This window comes from Bos grunniens, chromosome 1 (assembly GCF_055505025.1).
Source record: "Bos grunniens cultivar Pamir isolate PY7600 chromosome 1, Bosgru_T2T1.0, whole genome shotgun sequence".
NCBI classification, from domain to species: domain Eukaryota; kingdom Metazoa; phylum Chordata; class Mammalia; order Artiodactyla; family Bovidae; genus Bos; species Bos grunniens.
In genome coordinates, this window is record NC_141165.1 from 78,304,753 (window position 1) to 78,323,388 (window position 18,636).

An 18,636-nucleotide genomic window follows, 5' to 3' on the forward strand; every position below is an offset into this window, starting at 1 on the left:
CGGGAGTTGGTGATGGACAGGGAGGCCTGGCGTGCTGGGATTCATGGGGTCACAAAGAGTCGGACACGACTGAGCGACTTAACTGAACTGAACTGAACTGATGGTCAAGATTCATGGAAAGAGAAACAGAAAAATGTAAATCTCATACAACTTCTAATTGAAAAGATTTGGGAATTGTAGCACTAAAACCAGAACCAAGGCCCTCAATTCCCAGTCTACTGTTCTTTTTAAGATAGCACCCCTTGTTCAGAATAAACGTCTGGCATTACGGGACTGAAGACACTTCAGTTTATTTGCTTAGAGCGTTTTTACAAGGCTCTGTCAGTTGCTTATTTGTACTACAGCACTTGTAAAATATCAAATATTAAGGGGCATCCATACATTGGCCTTAGTGATTCTCAGGCCAGTTGGTTGGAATTTTTCTTCATAATGTCAAGATCATCACTTAGAGTTTTTTTTTTTTTTTTTTTCACCTAGAGTTCTGTTGTCTAAAATTGTTCAGGGGTGGAGTGGTCGATCCAGAGGCTACTGTGGTTATTGGAAAACCTGTTTTTATCTCTTCTTTCTTCATTTCTCCTGACCTCCCATTCCTCTCTTCTTTTTTCCTTATTCTTCATCATTTTCTTTCCTTTCACTTTTTATCCCCTCCCCCTTTGGCTCCATTGTTCTCTCCAGTTTCTCCCCCAAATACAGTAGAAATGATCAATTATTTTATACTAGTCCCAGCTCTCAGTTTCTTGATTCTTATTTTGCTTTGATCCTAATTAATGTGTTAAAGTTTTTTAAGTTAGAGGTTGATCATACAAGTTTTTTTTTTGTTGAAATTGCTTCTGGAAATGAGAAGGGTTTTCTTGAGAGTGATGGGTTGGGTGATTTGACAAAGGATGCATCCTCGCCAGGTTTTGGGTCCGCAGTCATAAAATCCACAGAGGATTTGTCACTGGATTTGTCACTTGTCCCAGATGTCTTTATGGGTCTAGAGGAGAACTCCACTGCATCAGAAAATACTCGAGTTACTGAGGACACGTGCCACTCAAACCGTGTGAGAAGAGGATGGTGAACTTCTTAGCTAGAAGGTTTTAGCTCTTCTACAGTGTGAGATGAAACTTACTGATGCAGACCCCTTTACGAAAATTTAGTGGTACAGCCTTGTATTGTTTCTGTGGCTTGTGTTTCGATAGCTTGCCCAAGGATGTCACGTCTCTGAAACTTCACTGGGGAGAGCTGAGAAAGTGTTGATGGTAACCCTGCATCGAACACTCCCTCAGCTTAGTAATGTGTCACCTTCTGGTTAGACCACAGATGCGAAGTCTCTCTCCTTTCACTTGCTAGTGAAGCAGGACTCAGTACTAAATGTGCCTTGGCCCCTTGACAGTAGACTTTTACAGGCTATATGCTCACTTTACTTTTCCTTCCAAATAGAGTGCTCCCAACTGGGAGGCTGCATCGTGTAGTAGAAGCGTCCTTACTCGTTTGGGGATCAAGATCCGAGGATAAACTTTTATATGTTTCATATTAACCATGTGATGGTTGAAGTTTGGCTTCCTGATCAGTAAAATTGGGGTAATACGGTTTCATTGGGGTTATGTTAAGGATGATTTGAGATAACATGATCATGAAATATTTTTCAAACTATAAACTATAGTATTACAGATGATTAATATTTTTATTTTGGTGGCATATGGCAATAATTTCTCACAGAATTTAATATCAACCATGTTGTATTCCTAATCATCTGATTTAGGCCCCTATATGAAAATGGGATATATTAATAAAACTTCTGAGAGATCTTTGAAAGTGAAGTGAAATTGCTCAGTTGTGTCCGACTCTTTGCGACCTCATGGACACCAGGCTCCTCCATTCATAGGATTTTCTAGGCAAGAGTACTGGAGTGGGTTGCCATTGCCTTCTCCAGGGAATCTTCCTGACCCAGGGATTGAACCCAGGTCTCCCGCATTGTAGACAGATGCTTTACCATTTGAGCCACCAGGGAGGTCCTGAGAGATCTTTCAGTTCAGTTGCTCAGTTGTGTCCGACTCTTTGCGACCCCATGAATCGCAGCACACCAGGCCTCCCTGTCCCTCACCAACTCCCGGAGTTCACTCAGACTCACGTCCATCGAGTCAGTGATGCCATCCAGCCATCTCATTCTCTGTTGTCCCCTTCTCCTCCTGCCCTCAATCCCTCCCAGCATCAGAGTCTTTTCCAATGAGTCAACTCTTCACTTGAGGTGGCCAAAGTACTGGAGTTTCAGCTTTAGCATCATCCCTTCCAAAGAAATCCCAGGGCTGATCTTCAGAATGGACTGGTTGGATCTCCTTGCAGTCCAAGGGACTCTCAAGAGTCTTCTCCAACACCACAGTTCAAAAGCATCAATTCTTCGGTGCTCAGCCTTCTTCACAGTCCAACTCTCACATCCATACGTGACTACTGGAAAAACCATAGCCTTGACTAGACAGACCTTTGTTGGCAAAGTAATGTCTCTGCTTTTGAATATGCTATCTAGGTTGGTCATAACTTTCCTTCCAAGGAGTAAGCGTCTTTTAATTTCATGGCTGCAGTCACCATCTGCTTTGCTTCTCAACAAATCTATCCCTGTGTTAAAACTGACCCCTTGTTCTTGCAGTCCTATTGGACGCTCCATTTTTCTGAACCTAAAGCATGATGCAGGCACAGACTTTAGACTGACCTGTGATAAATCCTCAGGCTTTCCCCTAAAGCAGTTTCTTTTGCTTTTTGGGTTGAGGGGATACATGATTCTTCAATTTTGAGGCTTTGTCACATGGAACAAAAGTCCTTTGTGATGCTGGTAGGTGAAGTCATGTAGATTGACACAGATAAATACTATGGTATTTCAAAACTAGAGACATGAATCAAGGAAATACCCAACCCAGAGATACCCTCTACTCTTGTGTGCTTAGAACATTATTCTTTGATCATATAAGCATGTGCTTATAGGAAGGAATTTTTGTATACCATTTTGTTGACCACCCCATCAATGCTTATAGATATGAAATAATGGAGGAAAATCTTCCCCCCAAAAGTTTAACTCATCTTTGGCTGTGAAGTGGGTATTATATGTCTCACTTACATATAAAGAAATTGACACTTGGGGGTTTAAGTAACTTGCCTAAGGCCATTGGTAAGAGGCAGACAGGTCTGACTGGCTCTAAATCCTGTGTTTTCCCCACTTCCTCATGTCAATCAAATAACTGGTTTTATCTAATTATTTCCTCCTTCACTAAGTCTGGTGGATCAAGTCAATGAGTTGTCTGTCCTCATATTTTCCTTACCTAATATTCTGGATGTAAAGGAAAGCCCACTGGATGAACAGGCAGAGCTCAGAGGGTACAAACTCTCATCTTGGCATGTATTGTACTGTGCCGTCTTGGGCAAGTTACCTACCTTTTTTGAACTTCAGTTTTTGCATCTGTAAAATGAGGAAAATAATATCTATTCACATTTGTGAATTTAACCATGAGAGAGATATTGGTTCCTTTCTCATCCTCCTTATCCTCTGTGAGCTTTTGTTTCCTCACCTATAAAGTGATAGAATAATCTCTTCCTGCTTCTTTACCAAGTTGACATGGACTAAAATGAGATAATGAATGTGAAAGTGTTTTGTGAAACCAGAAACTGCTGTATATATAGAAAAGTTTATGATTATTAATGAATAAATAGAGCTTGCAAGCTAAGAGTAACTTTTCCCTGTTTTGTTTACAGACACTAGCATTGCAGTTTGCTGACCCTTGTGTCCACTGATCATTCCAAGAACGAGCTGTCCAAGGTAAGAGGGGCTTGGTATCATCACATTTATGAAATGCTAATAGGCATCTGTAGTGTTTAAGGTAGATTTCACTCCCAACAGAAGAAATACGAAGGTATTCCAGGAGCACCAAAACCGGAAACATGGCCAAGGCAGTGAAGTGCTTCCTTTCCCTTTTATGTTTCCTTGATTTGATTTCCTTTTTAATTCCAGCTTTTTGAAGCTTCATACCTGAAGCAGAGAAGTATTTTGGTAACATGCAAGTATTGAAGTGTCTATAGTACGCCATGTCCAAGGACGTTCTTATCTAGTGCCTTCTTAAATCCCCAGCTAGTATGTAGCAGGAGGGCTTTCTCCAGTTTCCTGGTCATCGATGGGGTGCATTTCTCACTACACTACGCTGCCACTGTTCCCTGGCTCTGAAGGAGTCAAACTACTAGTAGCGTCTGTCACTGCCTCTTACCTGCTCCCAAAACATCTCTAAAGGACATAATCTAAGGCTATCACAACAACAAAACCCTTACAAATACAGGAAATGAGTTAGTCTTTTGAAACCCAGGACCTATGGTACCTGCATTCCACTGTCTTGGGGAACCAGTGTAAATGAATTAGAACTTGGCAGAAGATTTCACTCTTCTTGAGTTTGTCAAGAAAATGGAGACCAGTTTAAAATAAAAATAAGAAAGCATAAAATTTGTTTTATGTGTTTAAGAAAGCATAAAAATTTTAAAATTTGCAAGATGTGTGTTTTCTTCTGCAGATAACCAGTTGATATCTGTACTTCCCAGCTAACTCTGCCGTGTTCTCTGTAATCTTCTGGAAGTCTTAGCCAAAAAGAGGCGAAGTAGTCACTATGGTGTTCCTAACTGCAGGCCCTATAGGATAGCACCTTTGTGGAAGATTTGATATCAGTATTGAAAGTTCTGTAAACATTTCTTCTGATGAATACTTTGATTATCTCTTTGGTATTTTCTTTATATGATCTTGAACATATATATATATATTTTTAGTGTGTTGGAGTCTAGTTGATTTACAATGTTCTGTTAGTTTCAAGTGAATAAATTATACATACACATATATCTGTTCTTTTTTAGATTCTCTTACTATATAGGCCATTGCAGAGTGCTGAGTAGAATTCCCTGTGCTATATAGTAGGTCCTTATTAGTTATCTATTTTATATATAGTAATTTAAACATAATTTTAATTATACAGGCCTCTGAGCAAATTGAGGTTTGTTGGTACTGCCTCATATTTGCAGGAGTTGCAATTTATAAATGAGTGAAAATTTTGGTGTCACATTAATATGGTTTTCAAAGCTAACACTCATCATATACATCGAATAAGAAGAGATCATGTATGAGCAAGGCCAGTGAGGGAACGTATAGACTGTGAAACTCTTCTATGAGCAGATCAGACCTATATGCCATTTGTGGTATTTAGATTTTATACTCGTTTCTATAAGAAGAGTTACTAAAAAAAAAAAAAAAAGATGGTAGCCAAAAATATAGGAATGGCTCCTGTCCATCTTTTTGTTCCTCTCTAGTCTATAAAATGCCCCTGCAAAAAAAATCCTTTCTTATATACTTCATGTATTTTCAGGGATAACACGTCAGAAAAGAATGTACTGTAGACAGGTGATAGCATAATTTTTGGTAGCTCTGTTAGAGATCTGTTTGTTCATTTAGAAGCTACAGGTTTTATATTAACTTTCCTCCAAATGCAAATTGTTAAATATTAATAAAATACTTTTTGAAAAGTGGTTAACTATGCCCCTGCTTCCCCACTGAAACTAATTTGAATGTACAAAGAAGAGTTTAAGCAAGGCTGGAAAGGTTATGAAAAACTGCTCTTGAGAAAGGAATTTTGTATATATCTATCATCTGTGTATTGTCTATCATCTATTATCAGTCATCTATTATCTATCTATCTATTCATCTATCTTTTAAAATTATTTAAGTGGATTTGGTGAGGAAAGAAGGATAAAAACTTCTCAGATAGCCTTTGGATGATAGAGAAGTAAAGATTCTGAGAGCATACTACAGAAATTTAAAATAATCTTATGGTAATAATTGATGTCAGTGTCAGTAATGAAGAAAGAATAACAGTTTAAACAAATAATTAGGCTTGACGGTAGCTGTGTCAACAGGTACCCACTTAATGAGTGTAATCATTGTTTTTCTCGGCTTTCAGCGTTGATCCACTGACTGCGGTGTGTTCCCTGTCCCACTTCCAAACCAAATCTATTTAAAGCTGTACTTCATGGAATCTGAAACTGTATACCCTGTTTACTATTTAGAGCTGATACCCAATGTTCTTTAACAGGGAAGATCTTACTTGAGTAAGAACAAGCTTCTGGCCTTTGGTAGACCGTTGATTATCCTTGTTTTCCATGGGGTGATTCATTAGCGAGGATGAATAATGCCCAATTAATTCTCACAGACTTGTCTCTATTGCTAGAGTGAATTGGTTATTATAATTTGATGGAAACAGCTCTAGTCTGCCTTAAATCAAATAAATCAGCTATTGTTATTTGAGGTGGAGTTAGAGACAGTAGTTATAAGTGAAATTATGTTCTTAGTTACCTGAATAGAATCTCATTGTTTGCGGGAGTGAAGTAAAGCATTATGGATTATGTTCTATGAACCAGGTGTCATGAGAATCTATTTCTACTCCCAGCTCTGACTGTATCACCTTGGGCAAGTCATTTTCCCTCTTTGAGGTCTATTTCAGCATCTGACAATAGATAGAGTTAGACCAGTTGGTCATGGTGTTATTTCTAGTTAAATATCCCAATGTTAATTGCTATGATTTTATTTCTTGGTCAGTTCTTTCTTCCTCCTGCTGCTACTTTTCCAAAGTCATAGAGAGTCTAGTGTGAAAATTGTTTTTTTAGCTTTTAATTCTTCTACATACCTGAAAGGCAGTTAATGATTTGAATTTTAGATTGGACAGTGATTGGACATTTATGCATTGGTTGTGTCTACCCTAGCAACATTCATTTTCTAGTTAGAAATCAAAAAAGTCCATTTTCCTCTATGTTTTTCTGCTCCATAATTTCGGTCTCAGTTTTAGAGGCTCTGGTAAACTTCTCAACTAGCCATATAAAGAGGTTCCTCTTCTGTTGTTTGACTTTTCTGGGATTGCGTCAGTGACCTGTAAGGAGAGGTCAGAATATCAAAGACAGAGGGGGCATTGAGAACCAGTCTAGACAAAATTTTACAAATGAATTTATTTGCAAAGAAGAAATGGAGACACAGATGTAGAGAGCAAACATACAGATACCAAGTAGGGGAGATGGGGAGGGATGAATTGGGAGGTTAGGATTGACATATATACACTACTATGTATAAAATAGATTACTAAAGTATACATCTGTGGCGGAATCATGTTGATGTATGGCAAAACCAATACAAAATTGTAAAGTAATTAGCCTCCAATTAAAATAAATAAATTTAAATTAAAAAAAAATGATAATGAGAACCTACTGTTCAGCACAGGCATCTCTACTCATTGTTCTAAGTGAGAAGGATATCTAAAAAAGAGGGGCTGTATATATATGTAGAACGGACTCACTTTGCTGTACAACAGAAAGTAATACAACATTGTAAAGCAACTATACTCCAATAATAAAAATTAAAAAAGAACCAATTTAGCCAAATCCTTTCATTTCAGAGATGGAAATTTTGGGCTCAGGGAGGGAATCTGATTTGTCTAAGGTACTAGTGGCAGATCCTGGGCTAGAATTCTTTCTTCTGACTCCTTAGTTGCTGTTTTAGGAAAGGAATCTCTATATGTGAAATGTCATTTCTCTTCCCAACATTTAAAAGGACATTATCTTTCAGGCAAAACCAATCACATTGCCAACTCAGGGATATGAGATGCCCTTCAAATATGTGGATGGCATACCTTTTCGTTCATTCTGTGAAGCATGAGATAGATGATTCTGGCTGCCTCTGCTCTCTGTGTTTGTTAGGAGTCTGTGGTTCCCTTGCAGTTCTTCTTGACCCTGACATCACCACTGTTTCCTACTGTCCTTTTCTAATCCATTGAATTATAGGAAGCTTAGGATGAGTTCCTAACTGGCTGTGTGCTGTGCATAGTTGGGAACATCAATAAAGAGAAGACAGATGCAGGATTAATATGAAGGAGGACAGGAGAGTAATAGCCAACACAGTGAAATCTAGTTCAAGGCCTGTGGTTCCCAGTTGCTGTGTTACATAAGATTAATAGCAACATCTCTCATCCTTTGAGACCTTCTTTCTGCCTTGCTCTTGTGGGACTGGGCTGGGACTGAGGAACAGCTGGAATGATCTTTTCCAAAACCAAACTAATGTTTTCATGAGATTTCCAGGTCCAGAGAAGACAGCAATAATTATCCATCAGCTGGAAGATAACTTAGAGGCAACTGGGTCTAAACACTTACCTTGTACTTCATAATACTGATGTACAGAGAGTGGAAATCATTTTACTGGGTCTGAGGTTCAAATCCTGGCTTTACCTTATTTGCTGTGACTTTGGTGAAGGCATGACCTTCCTTCCTCTGAACCTCAGTTTCTCCATCTGTGAGATGGAAAGAGGAGGAGGAGGATGAAACAGAGGATGTCAAAGGTTCCCAGAATCTTGATCCTGAGTCTCTGACTTTCCTAAGGTCCTGTAGCAAGATTTTAGCCAAGCTGAGTCTTAGATTCAGAGCTCCTTTCTCTGGTTTGGAGTGCTCATCATGAATACGTCCACCGCTCATACTTCCTAAACCGCATGCTTGTATCTTTCAGCCTTGTTTCATTAAGTAAACTTTTTCTCTCTCATTGGCAGATCCCTCTGTCAAGGGACTTGCCTAAGGCAGTCATTATTAATTTGCGTGTGTGTGTGTTTAGTGCTAAGGGAGAGGATTATGGAATATTTGGAATCTGTGAAATAGAAAATACACATCTGTATAGAATGTTGTCTACAATTTCACGAGGTTTGTAAACTCTCTAAAGGCCATACCTAGGTTCTAGGTTAAACAAAAGATGTTTTTCAGTGTGGGAAGTCTGACATGACATTTTGATAACACATATTTCCTTTGCTGTTGGATTTCTCCCACAGTTCACCTATTGTTTTGCTCTGAGTGTCAGACTCATTTATGAGTGTGACTCTGGGCATTTATATATTTCAAACTGTTGAGTGATGTTTTAATATTCAAACTCTTACTCTGCTCACTTTATTCATTTATTCACTCTATCACTCAAATGTACATTTAACCCAGAATCTGCTAATCGCTATCAATTTTAATATATCATTTCACTGAATCTCATAAAATAAAAAAAAATATTTTTCCCACTTTTCATATGCAGAAACTGAGCCCAGAGAGATTGCATAGTTTGCCTAATGTCATATAGCAAATGAATGCAAAGCCTGGAATCAGTCTAGATCTTCTTGAAAATACGTGACTGCATCTAGAGGTAACAGGCTTCCCAGGTGGCGCTCGTGGTAAGGAACCTGCCTGCCAATGCAGGAAACATAAGACATGTGGGTTCCATTCCTGGGTTGGAAAGATCCCCTAGAGAAGGGCATGGCAGCCTACTCAGTATTCTTGCCTGGAGAATCCTATGGACAGAGACGCCTAGCAGGCTAGGGCCCACAGGATCACAAAGAATCAGACATGACTGAAGTGACTTAGCATGCACACACACAAGAGATAACAATGAATGTGAATAGGGGCAATGAAACTGTTCTATAACCTATAGAAATTCCTAGTAAAAAATAGTCAGTGGGCCCCTGAGGAGTACAGTGAATGTGTGCTCTGGGAGTTTAAAGAGGGACAAACTCATATATCCTGCATCTGTTATATGATAATTCATTAATTAAATGCTCTTCTGGTATCTTAAGGCAGGATAAAAAAAGTTGGGCAGTTGTCTAAATGGCATTATAAATAACTCATGTTTTCTCTTTTCTTGCATACTTCGATCAGGTTAGTGGTCTGAGAGTCTCCAGTTTTGTGAGTGAGTGCAGGAGGAGGTGGTGATTATAGAGTCATAGAGCCCTGATCGCACTGCAAGTTATCAACTGAGTTGGAATTTCAATGCTTTGGGGAATCCGTTTGTTGTTTTCTCCCTGTTATATTGAGCGTGGGATTTTTACCAGAGATAGACTTCTGGCCGTGCACAGATCAGCACAAATGCAGATGTGAGCAGCGAGAATTTGGATTGTGCCAAGAGGTAATGACTGCCACATGTGTGAAGCTAATCTCAGTGCCTGGTGACCCACTGTGAGTCTGTGTGGGAGCCCTGAGAATGAAGGCTGGTGTTAGACATGGAAGAGGCCTTCGAGGTTGTCAGAGGCAACACCTTCGGGTGGGAAGATGAGGCCCAGAGAAGGGGCAGCAGCGGGTTGATAGCAGAGCGAGAACCAGACTTCATACCAGTGCTCTCCAGTAATAGCGCCTTAAATTTCCTGTCTTCCTGGGGGTTCATGCCCCCACTTGACACTGGATTGGGAATTAAGTGTTATTAACTATATAACCTTGGAAGTATAACTTGATTTTTTTGGATCTCAGTTTTGTTGTCTGTAAAATGAAAATCAGACCCTATTGGCAGAACTGTTGTGAGGATAAGTGAAATACCATTGTGCTGTACACCATGCTGAGGTGTTATCTCACATATGCTTAACAGTCCTTATTATGGCCCAAGGAGATAGGTGTGCGTGTGTGCTAAGTCGCTTCAGTCATGTCGACTCCGTGTGACCCTGTGGACTGTAGCCCATCAGGCTCCTCTGTCCATGGGATTCTCCAGGCAAGAAAGAATACTGGAGTGGGGACAGGTACATGTATCCTATTCTACAGATTCTACTTCCCAGCTTCGTTTTGATACTTTTCAGATTGTTGCTTCTCGGAATTTGGTCTGAAGGCGAGGAATGTAAGCATCACCTGGGAGCTCCTTAGAAATGCAGGCCTCAGGTCCCATTCCAGACCTCCTGATCAGAACCTGCATTTTAATAAGATTTCCCAGGTAGTTCTAGGCTCATTAGAGTTTGCGAAGCAGTTTTTCCACTGAAGACCAGTTCTGAGTCTGTTGCCCATAGGCCTCTGCCGACATTGACAGGGTTGGAACCAGTATTCTGGGGCAAGCCTTCCCCATGCCTGGAGAGACAGGAGGGAGCCCTTGTCAAGCAGCTCCCTGGGAGCAGTGGAAGGCTGGGTTGCAGGAATCCAGCAGGCTTTATCTTTTCAACGCCCTTCATTTCCCCAGAAGTAGTATTCACCAGGGGTCAAACTGGGATTGGATCCCAGGCTTTGGACTCCTAAAGTCTGTGTTCTTTTCATTACACCACCATGCCTCAGTCAAGAGGAATGCTGGGCTGTGTGGACCATAACTCTTCATTCCCCATAGTGCCAGTATTTCCACGCTGGCTGTTTTACTCTATTACTCAATTCCTAAAGGGGAGGAATTAAAAAAAAAAAAAGAAAAAAGCTTGAGTTGAAAGCCAGGATCCTGCAGCTTAATCAGTTATTTTCATTTTTTAATGAGGGAGACTATTGTGAAATAAGTAATTATTAATTACTCAAAACTAATGAAATATTTTAGTTTCCTTGCTAAAAAAGCATATGGAAGCTAAAAGAAAGCATATGGGCATTTTTCGGGAAGCATATTGGTGAATGGACAAATTCTGGCTGTGCCAGTATGCCTTTGCTGTCTGGCTGGGGCCATCCCCGCGTGCGCTGGCATCTGAGTCCTCGTGTGTTTGGAGGGATTATTTAAAATTCCCATCTGATGTGTGCCTTAGGTTGCCTCTGGAGTTACACAGCTCTGCCTCATAAATCTTTCTGCCGTGTTTTCACTCCGATGTTACTGGTGGAGTGTCACTCAGTATAAAACCTTTACCATCAGGGGGCTGCCATGTTCCTCCTTTCCAGATGTTTCTCTCTCTCTGCAGTGGGCCAAAAGGTCCTGCCCAGCTGATGGTTGGGTATAGAGACTTTGTTCACCCGATGGTTTGCCATAGCGTCCTTGGACCTCCTTGCTCCACTGAGGACCATCTGGGAGACTTCTGGGCCCCCTACTGAGTATCTGCACTGCAGATTCCTCCCTGTGAAACCAGAATGGTGATTAAGTGCAGGTCTGCTCGGGGCTGTTTATCATCGTAGGGCATGCTCCTCCTCTCCTTTTCTTTATGTCTCTTCTCTCTTACTGTGTTTGTGGATCTGGTAAATGGCTTGATGGATTGGGAGGTGGTTGAAACTCTTTTTGGCCACTCTGGTGATCCAGGCTTGTGACACTTAGAGACAGCATGCTATGTTTGAGAAGGTACTTGGCTGAGAGTCAGAAAACCGAGGTGCAGATTAACCTGACTTAAGCAGCATTTACTTAGCACCTACGGAGAAAGGTGGCTCACTAAGACATGGAAGGAGGGAGGTGGCAGGTGTATGGAGACGAACTTGATGCAGGGCCAGCCAGGACTCAGTGTGATGTGTGGGCTCAGAGATGAGACTTTGTGAGTGAGAGAATGTGGGAGTTCTTGCTACAGGAGGTTTCTTATAAAAGCAGGGGCTGCAATTGGCTTTGAAGGATGATTGAGTGGACTTTGATGAGATATTACAGGGGCTTCAGAGGGATGCTCTGGCAGGCAAGAATCAGCTTGAGGCAAGTCCCCAGAAGCAGGTGAATACCATCCCTGCCCAGAGAACTGGGCACAGATGACAGAAATGTGTAGTTGAGAGAAAGCACTTCTTTTCTGGCAGACCTGTCTCCTCATCTGCAGAGTGTACCCTTTGGACAATTTGGTTCTCAAGAAGCCTCAAGACCTCCAATTGGTCTTGAGGCTACAGCATCTCCCAAGACCTACCCTATCTCCCATCCTAAAGCCAGATAAGCATTTAGCTAAAGGTCGGTCACTCACAGTGGCGATGGAGCAGGGTCTAGAACCCATGTGTCTTATTTCTGACTTCATCACTCTCTCTGTGACCCCCCAGGGCATTAAAATGATGAGTGGCTGGGATGACCATTATTATTCTAGCCTTTAATGTGTGAAACACAGAATTTTAAAATAATCTGCAACATCAAACAAATGAGATATTTCACCATTTTGTATACCTTTTGACCCTTCCAGTGGAGACCATTCCACTCTTATAAAATGCTTCCTTCTTCCACTTTGCCTGTGTGAGCTTTGCTTTCCTGCCTGAACAACCAGAACACATCCCTCAACCTAGGGGAGCCATCTCTCTCCACCCTTTGGCTCAGTTAGCGTTGGACTTTGTTTTATTTTGTATTGTCACCCTTTAATGTTTCCTCTTATCTCCCACCCCCTATCCATGTATTATGAGGGTTCTGAATCTAGGGACTATATTCTGCTTCTCTGAATTCCCTTTCACTTCTGGCACAGCACTGCCCATATCATTCCTGATAAAGAAACAACTGTGTTCTTCAACCGTTTTCCCCTCTGCTTGGTGCTTGTTTTTGAGATGGATATGAGACTTAGAGATTTATAGAATTTCAGAATGGGAAAGGAATTTAAAAATTCACTGTCTAGTTGAGCTCCGCCCCAGGGAAGAAATGGCTTACTTTGCTGTATCTGCCCCGTGAGTGGTGGGTCTGAGAGTGGCACCCTCATCTGATCAAGCAGGAGAGGGGTGGCTGGGGCCTGAGCTCCTACTCACCCTTCGACGAGTGTTGGCCGGGTTCCTTCTTTCGATGGAGAACTTTGGGAGTAAAGGTGGTGCACGTGACGCTGCTGCCGCATGAACCAGAGGGAAGCAAGCAGACGCTTAACCGGTGTCTCCTGTGATGTACCACGTGACAGGCCCATGGCAGGTGCTTTCACATTGTTTGGTTTAGTCAATCATCATAAGCGAGAATTCCCCCACCCCCTGCGCATGGGAGACAGGTTGTAAACAGGGCATTTAACCAAAGCCCTTTGCTGTAAACACTGAAGAGTGCATGGTGGTGGATAGAATTTGGCCTGATGGGGAGAGGGCTCTTTGCACTCTCAGCTGTTCTAAGGGTAACTGATGGGGGACAACGATCAGAATTGTGGTGGGAAAACCTGTGTTTCCTGGAGTGTAAGAGAAGGTTCAGTGCTCGCTCCTCTCCTCTACACGTGCATCCCTGTCTTTGGAGGGATGAGACTTTCCTTCCTCCCGCTTGGGGGTTGGTAGTGTTGGATTGTACTTGTTCTGGTTGCGTCTTACTCCTGCCTCTCCCTTGGCCTCCAGCCCCACTGAGTCTATTTTTCTATCACTCCTATTCATTCTTCTTCACCCGCTCTCTCCCTCTCCTGAATTAACCCTGGGTGGCCTCAGGTCCCAAAGGCTCTCCGATGGCAGACTCCCCTGGACTGGACTGTAAAATGCTGGCAGGGAAGACAGGACACAAATCTGTTAAATACACAGTAAAAATAGCTTCTGATCTATGCAACTCGGTATTAGGCAAGATGATATTAACGTGGTTTGAGTGCTGTTCTGAAATGTGGCAGCTGCACATGCATCTTGGCTGCTTTTCCTCCCTACCTCTGGCAGCTTGCAAGCAGTGTTGCCATGACACTCCTTGGGCTCTGTTTAGATCAGCTATTTTCTGAAGGAGTCCCTGACCTTCCCCACAATAGAAACCGTTGATGTGGTCATGTCAGAGCCCCTCCAGGAGCCCTGGAACTGGTGGGCCCCCCAGTTGTGACTTGGAAACTGTTGGAAGCTGTAGGTCAGGACACAGACTTTGAACGTTTAGGAACAAGAAAGGCTGTTAAATATCCTCTAGTGTCCTTTGATGAAGAGGATACTGAGCCTATTGAGTGAAAGGGACTTGTTCAAGGTCGCAGAGTGAAGTAGGGACAAGGCTGAGGCAGGAGCTTGGGTCTCCAGATTCTCTAATGCTCCCATTGTGCCACTCTTTCCCTTGCCTGAGGGCCCTTTTCAGCCCTGATGGCTGTGGATGGAGAGGAGATAGGCCTGGGTACATCGATGTCCCCAGGAATGGGCAGAGGGAGTAAAGAGAGAGGAATGAGGAAAAGAGGGTTACAAAGAGGCCTCTGGGGGCGACAGAGGCCAGAGTAAATGCCCTAGGTGCCCCTCAGCCCACTCGAAGAGACTCTTTTCTATCAGGTTCCACAGGTTGGTCCACGGAGAAATAGATGCTTACAGAAGCAGGGGAATAACAAGGTCATGTTCTCTGTTGCTCCGAACCCTTCCCTAACCTCATATTAGACTTCACAAAACACTACCATTAAAAGCCATTGTCAGCACCACTGTCTTTGGGATACTTTATTATACAGTGTTGAGTATTCTTTAGAGATTTCATGTGAAATGCTCTCTTCTCCACATGATAGGAGGATCTCAGGAGACAGAAACTGTGAGTCACATGGACCCTCCTCCCTTCTCCCTTCTCCTCATCCCTCCTACCCTCCCTCCCTCCAGTCATGACATCTAGCAGAGACCTATATCACATATGATGAGCATCCAGTAAATTTTCATTGAATTGAACTTAGTCGAATTTAGATGGCCTCAACATTTTTATTAATTGATGGAGTGGGTAGCCATTCCCTTCTCCAGGGGACCTTCCTAACCCAGGGATCGAACCTGAGTCTCCTGCATTACAGGTGAATTTTTTACCGTCTGAGCCACCAGGAAGCCCAACAGATGGTGCACATTGCCAGATAAAGATTTGGGGGAATAATCGTCTCATCAGTTTAGATTCAGTGAGATTTCTTAGTTAACCTTCACGAAACTGAATACACTGTCAAGTATTATTCTCATTTAACAATGAAGAAGTGAAAGACGCGTGACCTGCTCCAACTGAAAGAGTAAATGGTGAAATTTGATTTGCCTCTAGATTGTCTGTCTTCAAATGTTATGTTACTTCTACTCTACCCCAGTACTTATGGAGGGGTGATTGTTCCATAGACAGTGGTTCACCCTTCCATTGAGGAGTTCCAGCCTTTTAAGGTTATAACCTACCTCTTAAGAGTTTAGAAAAGTAAATATGAATTCTCGGATTTGAAACAGTGACTTATTATGCTTTGGACCACCTCGGGCTGATTTTTTTTTTTTTTAATTTTTTCTCTGTAAGCCAAGGGAAAAATAACACATTTCTGTATTCTTTAATTTGCTTAGTTTGAAATAAACTTTGAAATGGTATGTAATACTCTTTGAACTTTTAATACATTTGGATCCATCCAGAATATGAGTGAAAAAGGCCTTCTGCCCTAAATGAATTGACTAATTGAGCTGTGAACAAAGTCAGACTTTGTTTTTGGTTACAAATGAAGGATGCAAGAATTTTTTGATGCTGTAGCTGAAGTCTAGGTTTTGGTTGGTATCGATGTTTTGCAGATATTTTTCAATATTTGCCATATTCATAAGATGATATACTTTATGCTTTCCTAACACTCATCAGATTTGGATGCATTTGGCTGATAACACCCTGCATCCTTTCTGAAAAAAAGCATAAATGTGGAGCCGTCTTTGTTTTTTATGTATGTGCTTCGGAAGACCACAGTTTTCTAATTTAAATTTCAGTAGGCAAAGCTTATCAGTAGTGAGCATAATATCTTGATATATATATAGATCACATGTTTCCTTTTGTGTCTAACGTTCCAGGTGTTTAAGGAGGAGAATGAGTTGAATAATAATGGTATAATGTCCAGAGAGAAAGTTGAATACATAAAACAAATATGCTTGGAATCTATTTCTGTAGTGGTGTATGTGTGAGATTAGCTCAGTCTTCTTATAAAGTTGTCTATACTTGAAAGTATATAATAACTTCGGAATTACCAGAGAAAATTGAAATCAAAACTTGGATGATTAGGGGGATGGATAACTTATCTTTTGTTTTAGAGCTGTAGGTAAAGTGAAAAGTCAAAAGAGTGTATGTTTTGGTGTTAGATGGAAACCAAATAGTATCTGTATATTTTCTTTGTGAAGAAAGCTTGGCTTGGGAATCTGAGTATTCTTTCAAACTTTCCAAATTACTTCAGCCCCCACCAATGCCCATACTTTGCTTAATTTGATTGAATCAGTTTACACTGAACAATGGCTTAGAAAACATGTTATTTATTATAAGCAATGCACATACACACTATATAAATAAAGGAAAGGAGAAAAAGAAGCAGCACTTGCATATGTGAAGCAATCTGCCTTGCTTTAGAACTGCATATGTGTGTGTCTTTTTGTTCAAGTAGATTGGGAGCACCTTGAAGATAAGAGAAATGTTTTGTACATGTTTGTGATAATGATTTTGTGAACCCAAGTGCAGTAAATCAGAACAACTTTGGTAACATCTTTTGCCTGGAGTCAATAGACTTATTCAGAATTTCTGTAGAAGTCATTCTATTACTTTTGAAATCCCTCTGCTTCATAGACTTTCTGTGGAATTACTTTAGAAATCCATCTGCCTACTTGCAAGAAAAATGGATAGTTAAGTAGTGCAATAGCCTGTTTACATACTGGCTCAAACTGTCACTGTAAGAAAAGGTTGCATATATTCTAAAATGTTACACAGCTAGGAAAAATATACACATTTAATATATAGAGTGACTATATATGTACATATATATACAATCATATATATATGATCTGTTCCTTGTCACAATATTTAACCCAACATGCTATTTACAGTAATGAATCAAAATGTCAGTTTTAAAAATATGAAGTGTCAAAGTGTTCCCACGTTGCGGGAAAGTTTGATGTGACAGTTTGTTAATCATATGACTATTATATCAAACGTGTCTCACAATGTTTTCTGCTTGGTGCTCTTTCTTGTAGGCTCCTCACACTTTTTCAGTGAATTCCAAGTTCAAGTTACTAACCCAGGGAACACATTTGGGTTACGTGTCTCCCACACCTCACACAAATGCTGCTATGTTTTCCTCTACTTAAAGCTGAATGGATTTAACATCATTTCAGAGTAGTTTGATTTTGTGCCTGACACATTTATGTATAGAAGCTAGAAGAAAAAAAAAAAAAATCCCCTACTGTAATTTTGTTGTTTTCACTGCAAAACCATCACATGAAACCTTAATAGAATAGCTGTTTTGTTTTTTTCCAAGCTGGGTTTCTCAAGGTATAATTTAGATGTCCTTACTCTTTGACCTTGGGTACATTTTTGAATTTTGCTTGGCACATTGATTATACTAACTTCTTCATCCTAATAAAAGAACAGAATCCTAGAACATAAATACCATATATATGGGAAGAGGCAGCATGGTTTCTCTCTGAAGTGTGGCTATGCTTCTTACTAGTTCTGGATATATGGATCACACTCAATCTTTGGGTCTCAACTTCCTCTCAAGAATTGTTAAGATTGAAATTAGATTAGACTAGTGAATTTTTAAATGCATGCCTTCAAGGAGTCCAGAGCTCTGGGTGGATGTGTGACCTCAGATGATAGGGTGCGGGGAAAGTGGTGAGGAATCCAGGCCCTTCTACCTGAGCAACCCAATCTTACATCTGTTTTTAGTTGTACATAATATTTCATTTTGAAAGAGGAAATGGCAACCCACTCCAGTATTCTTGCCTGGAGAATCCCATGGACAGAGGAGCCTGATGGGCTGCAATCCATTGGGTTACAAAGAGTCGGACATGACTGAGTGACTGAACATGCACTATTTCATCTAAGTAAAAGGTTCTACTGCTTAAAAAACCAACCTGCCCACCTGTTGGCAGCCACTCTACTAGGTGATCTAGCGTCAGCATTCTCTGGTTCTGCGGCCCATTTCCTGAGAAATCACATGGCAATCGCACCAGCAGATCTTGACTCATCTGGCCTTAGGTTCTGCCTATACACCCATGCAGCCTCCATGGAAGACCTTACAATGGCAAAGCCTTCTGCATTGTGAGATTTGAGGGAAGAGCCACTAACTGAGGTCATATCTATGTCTGATTTTAATCCTTGCATCATTTTGGTCT

General features: G+C 41.0%; 1 protein-coding gene across 40 annotated transcripts in view; it reads left to right on the plus strand.

Annotated features, from left to right (window-relative positions):
* LPP (LIM domain containing preferred translocation partner in lipoma) overlaps nt 1-18,636 on the plus strand; it is a 760,918-nt gene that overhangs the window by 178,058 nt on the left and 564,224 nt on the right. For all 40 annotated transcript variants that reach the window (XM_086398886.1, XM_086398829.1, XM_086398964.1 and 37 more), the window contains one exon: nt 3,724-3,787. The gene's annotated coding sequence lies outside the window, so the exon portion shown is untranslated. The remainder of the gene's footprint in view (nt 1-3,723; nt 3,788-18,636) is intronic.